We start from the raw sequence: 13,489 nt of genomic DNA on the forward strand, positions 1-13,489 counted from the left end.
AATCACCTTTATAAAACTGTATCTTAAAAAAAAGTAGAGGCTTCCCTGGGGGTCCAGTAGACAAGAATCTACCTGCCAATGCAAAAGACATGAGCTTGATTCCTGATTAGGGAAGATCCCACATGACACGGAGCAACTAAGCCTGTGTACGCCAACTACTGAGCCTGTGTTCTAGAGCCTGGGAGCCGTAACTATTGGGCCCACGTCCTGAAGCCCGCATGACCTAGATCCTGTACTCTGCAGTGGAAGAAGCCACCATAATAAGAAACCCACACACTGCAACTGGAGAGTAACCCCATTCACCACAACTAGAGAAAAAAGCCTGTGCAGCAGCAGAGACCCAGCACAACCAAAAACAAATAAAACAGGATAAAATAAAAACGGAAATCTACTTTGTATGCAAAGCAATCATTCAGAACAAAACCTACTGATGGAATTCTTAACATAATTTAAATATTCAATTATGAAGTTTTAAGCAAGCTAGGGCATTGCTGACTGTCTTTTCAGTAACAGATTAATTTCTATATGTTACATAACAAACTAAATTGGCTCTCCACTTCCCAGGACATAAAAAATTTCAGTTTGCTTGGATTTCAAATATCACTCACACAAAGAAATTCCGCTGACAGCTCATGAATAAAGAAATAGCATTACAAAGTTCTTTCAGCTTATAGTATACTTTTCCATCAATCATAGCATTTAAATTTACAACAATACTGTGCAGTACATATTATTATCATGCATAACATGTATTCTTAACTTCATGGTCAAAGACCCAAAAAGTTGCCTTGTGCAAGGTCACCCAAATAAAGAGGCCAAAATCACAGCACTGAACCCTGCTGACTCCAAGTTTAATGTTTCTCTCACCACAGCAGAGCTATGGCAACAGCCATATGAGCTGTCCTGACCGACCTCGGTAGATACCTGAAACTACTCAACCCCCAGCGGAAGTCGGGTCAGGGTCCCAGGTCTCTCTCCGTCCTTTGGCCTGGTTCCTGTAGCATTCACCTCACTGGGTTCTGCTGCCCTACCCAGGGGAACAAGATTGGTTTTCTTGTCCAATATTGGTTTTCTCAATATTAGATGGAATGGCAGGCTACTGCAAAAAAAAAAAAAAAGAATTGACTGCCATATGCAAAGAGAAATACAATTCATAGTATTGAGGAGATGAGGTTGAGAGGATGCCTGACAAGGCGCAAAGGGGACTGTTATCTTGGGCAATTCCCAGGGTCCACAGTCTGGCCACTCCCCTCCTGGGTTCATAAATTCCTCCTGTCAAAGCCATGAACATGACTGGACCCAGAACACTGACTCATTCTAACAATGCTCACAGAGACATTCATCAAATTTGCTGCCAAATCCGCTAATTCGCAATGAGGAAACTCACTGTCAAGTGGATGGATGCTCATGTCAGCCTGACCAGCTGTGGACAGGCTACATGGAGAGCTAAGAGACCAGCAGGCTCTTCAGTGGGCCTAACCCTGATAAGAGTCAGAGAAGTAACCTGATCTAAATGCAAATGCTTATTGTTATCAGCAGGATAATATTATGATGCTTCCAATTCACCACTGGGCAGACTTATCATGGAGAAAGAGAAACTGAGGCCTGCTGAGATGGGCACCAGACATCTCTGTGATCTTTCAGACACGTTCATCCTTTATCAATTATTTTTCAACAAATACATCCTGGATTGCATTTCTGAATGTCAACTCTGGTTGTAGCCAGCACTAATGCTGGCCTGTGAGTCACTTGGATTCTTTAAAGAGATTTCACGTAATTCAATGCTAATACTTTTCAATGTTGATTTCTGAGCCTAATTCTCAGAGGGCAAGCTGAGTCCCTTCTTTCCAAGTTTGTGGTGAGAGCACACTCATCGCTGTCACGCCATGTCGGGGCACTCTGACTCATCCATTCTGCTTCTGCAAATATAAACCTCTGAACTGTCCACTTTAAAAGGAAGAATTTTATGCTATGTGAAATATATCTCAATAAAGCTCTTTAAAAATAGAAAAAATATTTTAAAATTCTTATTAAAAAAATCAATACAATTACCATAAAGGAAAACTAGAAAACACATATACACACAAAACATACATTTTTTAAAACTCTCCTCTAATCTCACTGATCTAGACATAACCACTCTTGACATTTTGGTGAACATTCTGCCAATTCTCTGTATGCATAAATGTTAATAAAACAACATTTTTGAAAGTTGTTTTTCACTCAATATATTAATAGCATCTTTACTTGTTGGCAAATACAATTCTACAACATCATTTAAATGACTGCCTGGTATTTCATCCTATGAGATCAAGGCTGGATATTTAGGCTATTTTCAAATTCTTGCTTTTACAACCAGTACTATAATGAAAATCTTTATTTTTATAAAAAATTGAATTTTTAAAAAAATATTTTAAAGACATTTTGTTTTAGGATAATTTCAGGTTTACAGAAAAGTCACAAATGCAGTACATAGAGTTTCCGTACATCCACACCCAGTTTTTCCTAACCTTGACATATTATCATGTTATATTTATTACAACTAAGAAACAAACTTTGACATATTCTTATTAACTAAACTCCATACTTTATTCAGATTTTATTATTGTACCAATGTCCTTTTTCTGTTCCAGGATCCAATCCAACATACCTCAAAGCATTTAGTAAAGCTGAACTTTCATGTTCATATTTATTGCTGGAAGCAGAATAAACTTCTAGACGTGCTGGGTTCTAGGGCACACACATTTTTTTTATGTGTGTCACTGAACTGTCTACCAGAAGTGTTGTACCAATACACATTCCCTCAGCAACATGTTTGGAGAAGGCAATGGCACTCCACTCTAGTACTCTTTTTTTTTTTTAATTTTATTTTTAAACTTTACATAATTGTATTAGTTTTGCCAAATATCAAAATGAATTGGAAAATCCCATGGATAGAGGAGCCTGGTAGGCTGCAGTCCATGGGGTCGCTAAGAGTGGGACACGACTGAGCGACTTCCCTTTCACTTTTCACTTGCATGCATTAGGGAAGGAAATGGAAACCCACTCCAGTGTTCTTGCCTGGAGAATCCCAGGGACGGGGGAGCCTGGTGGGCTCCCGTCTATGGTATCGCACAGAGTCGGACACGACTGAAGCGACTTAGCAGCAGCAGCAACGTGTTAAAGTGCCCATATATATGGTGATAGCAGCTTTGAACATCATTATGATGATGTCACATCAAAGTATAATAAAAACAACCCAATTAGAGTCAAGGGCCCCAGCTCTGTTGATTTGAATCCGTCCAGAAAAGTCTGAGCATACATGCAAATTGGTGAGTTGCATGTCCTTCAAGGAATCCTTTAAATCTTACTTGATATCTATCTAAGGTTTGAGTAGATATCAAGAAGTGATGAGCCTGGCAAGTGCTCCATGGAGTTCTTAATGTTGCCAAGAAAGCAACTGTCTTCAGTACATCTCCATAGATACTTAGCTGGGAGAATGTACCATATCAGCTTTCAAACATACTTTAAAAAAATTTTTTTATTGAATTATAGTTGATTTACAATATTGTGCCAATCTCTGCTATAGAGCAATGTGACTCAGTTAAACACATATCATATATACGTTCCTTCTTCATATTCTTTTCCATTATGACTTATCACAGGATATTGAATATAGCTCTCTGTGCTATACATTAGGACCTTGCTGTTTATCCATTCTAAATGTAATAGTTTGCATCTACCAGAACCAGACTCCTAGTCCATCCCTCTTCCTTCCTGCCTCCCCCTTGGCAACCCAAAGTCTGTGCTCTACATCTCTGAGTCTGTCAAACATACTTAAAAACCAAAACCCTCATTCAAAAACACACCTTGCATTTCCTGAAAAAGTATTTACCTTACTATGAGCAATGCCTGCTGAAACTACTCCATTATATTTCAATGAATAAACTTGCAGGCACCAAACTTGGCTGTTTAGTGTGATAGTAAATAGCCGCATGTGGCTACTGAGAACTTGAAGTGTATCCAGTCTGAATTGGAGAGTGCCAGTGTAAAATAAACACCAGGTTTTGAAAAATAAGTACAAAAGGTTAATGTACAATATTTCATTAATAATTTTATCAGTTCAGTTCAGTTGCTCAGTCGTGTCTGACTCTTTGATACACCATGGACTGCAGGCTTCCCTGTCCATCACCAACTCCTGGAGCTTACTCAAACTCATGTCCATTGAGTCAGTGATGCCATCCAACCATCTCATCCTCTGTCGTCCCCTTCTCCTCCTGCCTTCAATCTTTCCCAGCATCAGGGTCTTTTCCAATGGGTCAGTTCTTTGCATCAGGTGGCCAAAGTATTGGAGTTTCAGCTTTAGCATCAGTCATTCCAATGGAATATTCAGGACTGATTTCCTTTAGGATGGACTGGTTGGATCCCCTTGCTGTCCAAGGGACTCTCAAGAGTATTCTCCAACACCACAGTTCAAAAGCATCAATTCTTCGGCGCTCAGCCTTCTTCACAGTGCAACTCTCACATCCGTACATGACTACTAGGGAAACCATAGCTGTGACTAGACAGACCTTTGTTGGCAAAGTAATGTCTCTGCTTTTTAATATGCTCTCTAGGTTGGTCATAGCCTTTCTTCCAAGGAGCAAGCATCTTTTAATTTCATGGCTGCAATCACCATCTCCAGTGATTTGGGAGCCCCCAAAAAATAAAGTCTGTCACTGTTTCCATTGTTGCCCCGTCTATTTGCCATAAAGTGATGGGACCAGATGCCATGATCTTAGTTTTCTGAATGTTGAGTTTTTACTTTTTCACTCTCCTCTTTCACTTTCATCAAGAGGCTCTTTAGTTCTTCTTCGCTTTCTGCCATAAGGGTGGTGTCATCTGCATATCTGAGGTTATTGATATTTCTCCCAGCAATCTTGATTATAGCTTGTGCTTCATCCAGCCCGGCATTTTGCATGATGTACTCTGCGTATAAGTTAAATAATCAGAGTGACAATATGCAGCTTTGATGTACTCCTTTCCCGATTTGGAACCAGTCTGTTGTTCTAAGTCTGGTTCTAACTGTTGCTTCCTGACCTGCATACAGATTTCTCAGGAGGCAAGTCAGGTGGTCTGATATTCCCATCTTTTGAAGAATTTTCCATAGTTTATTATGATCCACACAGTCAAAGGCTTTGGCACAGTCAATAGAGCAGAAATAGATGTTTTTCTGGAACTCTCTTGCTTTCTCGATGATCCGATGGATGTTGGCAATTTGATCTCTGGTTCCTCTGCCTTTTCTAAAACCAGCTTGAACATCAGGAAGTTCACAGTTCACGTATTGCTGAAGCCTGGCTTGGAGAATTTTGAGCATTACTTTGCTAGCATATGAGAGGAGTGCAATTGTGTGGTAGTCTGACCATTCTTTGGCACTGCCTTTCTTTGGGATTGGAATGCAAACTGACATTTTCCAGTCCTGTGGCCACTGCTGAGTTTTCCAAATTTGCTGGCATATTGAGTGCAGCACTTTCACAGCATCATTTTTTAGGATTTGAAACAGTTCAACTGGAATTCCATCACCTCCACCAACTTTATTCAAAGTGATGTTTCTTAAGACCCACTTGACTTCACATTCCAGGATGTCTGGCTCTAGGTGAGTGATCACACCATTGTGGTTATCTGGGTCATGAAGATCTTTTTTGTACAGTTGTTCTGTGTATTCTTGCCACCTCTTCTTAATATCTTCTGCTTCTGTTAGATCCATACCATTTCTGTCCTTTATTATGCTCATCTTTGCATGAAATATTCCCTTGGTATCTCTAATTTTCTTAAAGAGATCTCTAGTCTCCCATTCTATTGTTTTCCTCTATTTCTTTGCATTGATCACTGAGGAAGCCTTTATTTCTTATTTTTTCTCATTTCTTATTTTATATTAAAGTTCACTTCAGTTCAGAATATAACAGATTAAATTATTAAAATTAAAGTTAACTGCTTTATTCATGTGGCTAGAAGAAATTTTTTTAAATTATTAGATGACTCATACTTTTATTGGGCAACCGTACAGTAAAATAATTTTATGACCTGCTAATGCATTGCAGGGCTTCCCACGTGGCTCAGTGGTAAAGAATCCACCTGCCAATGCAGGAGACACAGGTTCAGTTCCTGGCTCAGGAAAATCCCCCGGAGAAAAAAATAAGAACCCACTCCAGTATCCTTGCCTGGGAAATTCCATGGACAGTGGAGCCTGGAGGGCTACAGTCCATGGGCTTCACAAAAAAGTCAGGCCTGACTTAGCAACTAAACAGCAACAACAGTAGGTTGCAACCCACAGTCTGAACACTGCCCTAGTGGGCTCTGGGTTCCTGACCAGGAAATATGCCACCATCTGTACCCAGCCCATCTATCTGAGAGCTACCTGCCCAGGGATTGAGCCAGGATTCTCCATGAAAAACTTCACTTCTCCATGAAAAACAGCTTTTAGTCTTCACCATAAGAATGGATGGCCCGTGTTCAGGTATCTATTCCATAGACCATGATGTAAAACAGCTTAGAACTCAACAAACATTTCTGGGGAAAAAAAAAAAAATCAGACGTCATCAATATATTTTGAAGGGCTTTCAAAAAACTGATACCTAAGAATATATGTTTTAGCAATTGAGAGTTCCTCACACAGCCACTGTTAAACTGTTTTGCTGTTATTTTTTACAACTTCACACTGTTTCGCATTCTACACTGAGATTATCATACAAATAATCGGTAGACGTTAAAACAGCTCAGTAACTGGCTAATGAGAAGATGTATTATCTTTGGGATGTGTTGACTTTAAGATCTAAGTGAAGTGAAAGTGAAGTCACTCAGTCGTGTCCAACTCTTTGTGACCCCATGGACTGTAGCCTACCAGGCTCCTCCATCCATGGGATTTTCCAGGCAAGAGTACTGGAGTGGGGGCCCATTTCCTTCTCCAGGGGATCTTCCCGACCCAGGGATCAAACCCGGGTCTCCTGCATTGCAGACAGACGCTTTGCCCTCTGAGCCATCAGGGAAGTCCTAAGATCTAAAGCAGAATGTTATTTATTCTGATTTTTAACTATGTACCATTTAGTCTCTAGAAATTTGCATATTCTCATAAGTTCTATTTTACAATGCACTAACTATATGTTATAGTTGACAATACAGCAGAAAGTAAACTTTATTAATAATGATATACTGAACACTGGAAATCTGCTAAGAGAATACATATCAGGCGGTCTTACTACACACACAAAAATGGTAATTATATTTAATAATTAACTTAGCCATAGTAATAATTTCACTATGTATATGTATATCAGATCATGTTGTATACGTTAAACACATATAATTTTTATTTTTTTGTATTTAACAAATATACCTTATATAAGCACTGTAACATCAGTAATATAAAATGCTTTGTCATTTTATTTTTATAACCTCTTTTATAAACTAAAAAGGAATACATGTTATACAGAGACATTGAAATGAAGTGTACAGTATTTCTTCAATTACTCTTACCTGAAGAGACCGTCAGATTCTCCCTGGCTTAAAATCTACTTCTATGTCTCTGAAATGAGAAGAAACTAATTATTCAGTGTCTATTGAGATCTCATTACTAGATTCCTTTATGCTCTACAATAAGCACCGTCAGTATCAGCAAGTGGTTAACTTGTTGAGCATAAACATATTAACTTTATCAATGTGCTCATTAACCTTATTAATAAGCTTGTTAACCACTCTCTCTTATAGAAAATGTATGCCATTGACTAAATGCTTCTCTTTTTATCATTAAAGCTTTGCTTAATTATGTAGGTAACACGGGCTCATATAACTACATAAACAGTCCAGAGCTACGTAGTGTGATGATCAGGTATTACACATGGAGAGGGACACGGCCACAATACAATAATGACACACGTCAGCAGATGCAGTCAGACCTCTCCTGGTTACGAGGTCTTGGAGAAACCAGGTACCATTTGTTTCTTATATAAGAATAAAACTGAATTGTTTTCTTTATACATGTTATGTAAGTCTCTTGTTAAATGTTTCCTAAATTTTATCACTTCTGTCATTTCTTCACGTAATATAATTTTTTCTATTCCCATTTCTAATTCATTAATATTCATAAATAGAACTAGCCTTTTATAAGTTAAACTATTTTGCAGAAGGCATATATGTAGACATCCCCTGTGGTAACAGCATGGCTCAGATTTCACCATAAGTTGAGGCCTTCCGTGGCCTCTGCGTGTGAGGAGGGGACAGGGAAAAGGGAGGTAATGAGTTAACAGTCAGTGCAGGGGGTACAAATATGGAGGAATAAAGCAAGAGAAGCATCCTATAGACCCAGATCACAACAGAGGTTGCCCCCTGTGCTCAGGCATGGGAATGAGGTGGGTACTCAAGAGGAGAATAGTCAAGCTGAAAAAATGGAAATGGAAGTGAAGATTGTGGGGCAAGCGTCTTATGGGAGAGAGAAGATTCCACATTGGCCGCATGAGGCTACAGGAAGCCACCAAAACCCCCACATCTATGTACATGCATCACACCAGACCATGCTTCCCAAGTCTTATAAACTGAAGAGGGAGCTGCAAGGCCTCAAGCCACTGCAGGAAGGGGTGAGCTTGGGGCTTGGGACCAGGTCTCTGTTATCTCTGTGGTATATGAAATCGGGTGGCCACAGGAGGTGACCCTGACCTCACTCATGAGTCACGCAACCCTTTCAGGTCACAACACACTTGTGAACACGCCTTTCTGTCTGTCTGGGCTGTGGTTTGCCTTCACTTGATATAGATAGAGAGAAACTGAAGTGGAGGGCAAAAGCAGACTTGTATGCTTCAGAAACTTCTGCATCATCTACAACAAATAACTGCTTAAGTATACCAAAGAGGAAGTCAACCAGCAAATCCACAGGCCTTTCAAGAAACAGACCTGAGAGATTCCTGGAACGTTGAGTGTCCCAAGCCAGAACACAGATAGGAAAAGCCTATCTGTTCACAGGTAGGAGGGGGAAAGAAAGAAAGTAAAGTAAAAGCTCATACGCTCTTGGCTTCCGTGTGCTATCATTAATCATTTTCCTAGGAATGGAGGATGGTTTCCTCATTGTAAGAGGAAAAGAGAAACAGATTCCTTTGACAAATATGTTACCCAGATGTTCACCAGACCCCAATATCTTTTCCCGCAACTTGATTTAGAAAAGTGAAAGCTAGGATGACAATTGACGGGAAGTAGTTCCCAAAGAACTTATCAGATTGTGGCTTCACTCCACTTCTGCAAGGGGAAAGGGATTACATGAGGTCCTGAGAGCTTTCAAGAGTAGTATCCGGTCATCTTCTGACAGAAGCCATGGAAGCATTTGGCCGACTAGCTCTTTTCTGGATCCGCCATGAGTTAAATCGCCTCATAAAAGGGAGGGAGGCTTGTATGAAACCTGATGCCTGCAGGAGTGGCTCCAACCTGGAATGCCTTGACACATCCCAGCCTCGCCTGGCTTCCCATTGCATCATGTATTCCTGAGGAGTTCACCGTCATAAGGAAGAACTAAGTCACGTACTTGGTGGAAAGGATTCTTAGAAGCTCCAAATTAGAAGGACAAATGTAAGTCATAAAGATTGTGAGGTTCAATAAATTGTTGTCATTGTTGTTCAGTCACTAAGTTGTGTCTGACTCTTTGTGACCCCATGGACTGCAGCACACCAGGCTTCCCTGTCCTTCACTATCTCCCAGAGCTTGCTCAAGCTCATGTCCATTGAGTCAGTGATGCCATCCAACCATCTCATACTCTGTTGCTGGCTTCTCCTCCTGCCCTCAATCTTTCCCAGAATCAGGGTCTTTTTTTAATGAGTAGGCTCTTCACATCAGGTGGCCAAATTATTGGAGCTTCAGCTTCAGCATCAGTCCTTCCAATGAATACTTAGGATTGATTTCCTTAGGACTGACTGGTTTGATCTCCTTGCAGGTCAAGGGACTCTCAAGAGTCTTTTCTAGCACCACAGTTTGAAAGCATCAATTCTTCAGCACTCAGCCTTCTTTATGGCCCAACTCTCATTAAATTAATGCTAAAGAGAGTGGGGACTGCATCTTTATTTTTCACTATGGACTTCCGAAAGCATGAGACTCTGTGGATCTCAACAAGTGTCATTATTTCCCTTTTAGCTAACTCACAATTTTACTTATATAAATGTTTGTAAATGGAAGCCTTATATTACCATGTTAAACAGTAAATGAATATTCCTTGCCACATGTAATCATGAAACATGAAAAATAAACACTGTGACAAAGAGGCATTACAAAATTCACTTCACAGAGAGGGTTGTCTACATAAGATTTGAGTCTTGTGCATGCTTATGCTTTTTTTTTAAATAAAGAAATGAATAAATAAAGATGATTAAGTCACAGAGAGGTGATATAGACATTTGGGATCCAAACTGCAGCTTTTCCTTGATTAATCAGAAAGCTGGAGAATTTTAAAAAGAGAATGCCTCTTACGAGTCGATAGTGTTTAGTGCTGTATCTATGTACCTTATCAAAAAAACCCCAGTGATTCAAGGGTATAATCTCTTGCTTTGGAAAACATCACATTAGATCATCTCAAAATTTCTGCTTTATTGACTATGCCAAAGCCTTTGACTGTGTGGATCACAATAAACTGTGGAAAATTCTGAAAGAGATGGGAATACCAGACCACCTGACCTGCCTCTTGAGAATCCTATATGCAGGTCAGGAAGCAACAGTTAGAACTGGACATGGGACAATAGACTGGTTCCAAATAGGAAAAGGAGTACATCAAGGCTGTATATTGTCACCCTGCTTATTTAACTTATACGCAGAGTACATCATGAGAAACGCTGGGCTGGAAGAAACACAAGCTGGAATCAAGACTGCCGGGAGAAATATCAATAACCTCAGATATGCAGATGACACCACCTTTATGGCAGAAAGTGAAGAGGAACTAAAAAGCCTCTTGATGAAAGTGAAAGAAGAGAATGAAAAAGTTGGCTTAAAGCTCAACATTCAGAAAATTAAGATCATGGCATCTGGTCCCATCATGCCATGGCAAATAGATGGGGAAACAGTGGAAACAGTGTCAGACTTTATTTTTCTGGGCTCCCAAATCACTGGAGATGGTGATTGCAGTCATGAAATTAAAAGACGCTTACTCCTTGGAAGGAAATTTATGACCAACCTAGAGAGCATATTAAAAAGCAGAGACATTACTTTGCCAACAAAGGTCTGTCTAGTCAAGGCAACGGTTTTTCCAGTAGTCATGTATGGATGCGAGAGTTGGACTATAAAGAAAGCTGAGTGCTGAAGAATTGATGCTTTTGAACTGTGGTGTTGGAGAAGACTCCTGAGAGTCCCTTGGACTGCAAGGAGATCCAACCAGTCCATCCTAAAGGAGATCAGTCCTGGGTGTTCATTGGAGGGACTGATGTTAAAGCTGAAGCTCCAATACTTTGGCCACCTGATGCGGAGAGCTGACTCGTTGGAAAAGACCCTGATGCTGGGAAAGATTGAGGGCAGGAGGAGAAGGGGACGATTGAGGATGAGATGGTTGGATGGCATCACCAGCACAATGCACATGGGTTTGGGTGGACTCCAGGAGTTGGTGAAGGACAGGGAGGCCTGGCGTGCTGCATTCATCATGAATGCAAAGAGTCGGACATGACTGAGCGACTGAACTGAACTGAGCTGTTAAAAGGAATCGAGGGAGAATTGAGAGGTAAGGAAGAAGGAGCCAAACTGGTGGTTAAAGAAGCTAAAGTGAAAAAGACCCAAGTGCCAGAACATTCCATCTATGTTGCACCTGCTGCATACTGCTAAAGCAAGAATGTGGGCAAAGAAAGACCACTTCAAAATCTATAGACAGCATGTGCATTCGGTATGCCTGCATGTCTACAAGCATGTATCCATTCATCCATGCCCATGGACCCTTTCCATTCCTCATTGTGTAAGGTTGTGATGAGTGAGTGCAGAGGTGAAGATAGCATAGATCAAGATGCTAGGAAGAAAGAAATAAGAAAAGGGAAACTATAGCACTTAAGGGAGACAGTGTCAGCAAGCTGAGAGAGGTACAGAAATCGCCATGGGAAGGAAGTTCAAGAATAGGGTCATAGCTGCCTGGTGTGGGGTCGGGGCAGAGAATACCTAGAGTTCTCCCAACATCTCCACCTCATCATGAATGCAATAAAAGGAGAGATTTTCCTGGAAATGTGGCCTTAAAGCAGTGCTCTGAAGGATTGGGGGCGGGGTAGGTGGACAGGAAGGATGTGACAATGGGAAAATGCGAGGCAGAGAAAATAGCTTGAGCAAAGTCAGAGAGGCCATCATTTACAGCTTCCTAGATGTTTTCTAACCACAGAAACCAAACCCTAAAGAATCTGTCAGCACGTTCGAGGCTTACTGACTGAATCCTGAAAATTTATAGGCAACTGACACAGGAGGGTTGAGCAATTCCGTTGATTTTATCATGGCATCTGTGATCTTACATGAAGAGCAAGAGGCAATTGCTTTAATGATTTATTTAAAAGACTTTTCATAGATTTCTCAATTTGAAAATTATTTTCAATAAAATATGTTGATGTGTTTATAAATACTATATTATAGTAAAGTGATCCCTTTTGGACCAGGCAGTGGCAGCGAGTATGGAGGAGTTTGTACTTTCTTGAATGAAAAGTTAGGAAATTCCTGAAAATGTTTTGAAATAACATTTAAAGCACTTGGAAATCTCAGCTGGTTTGAACACATTTGTGTTCCCAAATATTACAAGGTAACAGAGCTCACTTCTACTCACTTCCCCTTAACTACATTAGATTAGTGATTAGTGGAAGTGGCTCAGTTGTGTCCGACTCTTTGCAACCCCATGGACTGTAGAGTCCACAGAATTCTCCAGGCCAGAATACTGGAGTGGGTAGCCTTTCCCTTTGCCAGGGGATCTTCCCAATTAGGGATGAAACCCAGGTCTCCCTCATTGCAGGCAGATTCTTTACCAGCTGAGCCACAAGGGAAGACCTAACCGCATCCGTGCATTTCAATTAATTCTCTTGATGTTGTATGTGGAATAAAAAGAGGACAGTGTTGATCTTTTCTAAGAGAAAAATAATATCTTAGGAAAATGATAAAAATAAAGGATATCTTCTTCCCTCTAAAATAAAGGTGCTATTTTTTTTTAAACTTCTATTTTAACATGAAGCAAATGAGATTCCAAGACATTAAGTAAATGCCCCTAGTTCATTCACAAGTGAGGGAAGGAAGATCAGAGTGAGGCAGTACTAGATCCCCCCATCGGGCTGTTACTTGAGCAGTGCTCTTGGCCCTCTCCCCACACTTGAACCCTAGACCTGGAACCATCTCTGCTTACCTCTCTCCTCTTCCCTGGATCTGCCAACCAGAACTGAACTCAGCTTCATTTGGAATTCCATCCCCCCTGCCACCTCTAGAAGATGAGGTGCTCTTCTCCCAGTCTTCCCCATGTCAGTAAATGGTATCATCCTCTAAAAAAGTCAGCAGATATTTTTGA

The 13,489-nt window shown here is 40.5% G+C and overlaps 1 long non-coding RNA gene across 14 annotated transcripts in view; it reads right to left on the bottom strand.

Moving 5' to 3' along the window:
* LOC129650613 (uncharacterized) overlaps positions 1–13,489 on the bottom strand; it is a 333,314-nt gene that overhangs the window by 11,857 nt on the left and 307,968 nt on the right. For 10 of the 14 annotated variants that reach the window (XR_008713883.1, XR_008713879.1, XR_008713881.1 and 7 more), the window contains 4 exons: positions 13,331–13,463; positions 7,492–7,540; positions 6,377–6,528; positions 925–1,099 (listed from right to left, as the gene is read on the bottom strand). This is a non-coding gene — a long non-coding RNA (uncharacterized LOC129650613). The remainder of the gene's footprint in view (positions 1–924; positions 1,100–6,376; positions 6,529–7,491; positions 7,541–13,330; positions 13,464–13,489) is intronic. The other 4 variants (XR_008713890.1, XR_008713889.1, XR_008713885.1 and 1 more) reach the window with 4 other exon arrangements.

Source organism: Bubalus kerabau, chromosome 4, assembly GCF_029407905.1.
Source record: "Bubalus kerabau isolate K-KA32 ecotype Philippines breed swamp buffalo chromosome 4, PCC_UOA_SB_1v2, whole genome shotgun sequence".
Classification (NCBI taxonomy): domain Eukaryota; kingdom Metazoa; phylum Chordata; class Mammalia; order Artiodactyla; family Bovidae; genus Bubalus; species Bubalus kerabau.